This window comes from Corapipo altera, unplaced genomic scaffold, assembly GCF_003945725.1.
Source record: "Corapipo altera isolate COAL_440 unplaced genomic scaffold, ASM394572v1 61294, whole genome shotgun sequence".
Classification (NCBI taxonomy): domain Eukaryota; kingdom Metazoa; phylum Chordata; class Aves; order Passeriformes; family Pipridae; genus Corapipo; species Corapipo altera.
The window spans coordinates 2,792-3,104 of NW_020886438.1; positions in this window are offsets into that span (position 1 = coordinate 2,792).

Here is a 313-nt window from a genome sequence, read left to right on the forward strand (position 1 = left end):
CCTCCGGAGCAGCCGGCACAGGCCGAAGCATCCCCCCGCCATGGCACGGTCTGGTCTTGAGGGCACCTGCGGGAGAGAAACCTCGGAAAAACCCCTGGCGGCCAAGTGTGACACAATGGCCTGCAGGGCTCCTGCCACAGGGACTGGGGATGACTTGGAAAAGCCCCTGGTGGCAAAGTCTCAACAAATGGCTTTAAGGGCCACTGCCACAAGGACTGGGGATGGCGTGGAAAAGCCCCTGGTGGCAAGGTGTCAACAAATGGCCTCAAGGGCCACTGCCACAGGGGCTGGCTTGGAAAAGCCCCTGGTGGCA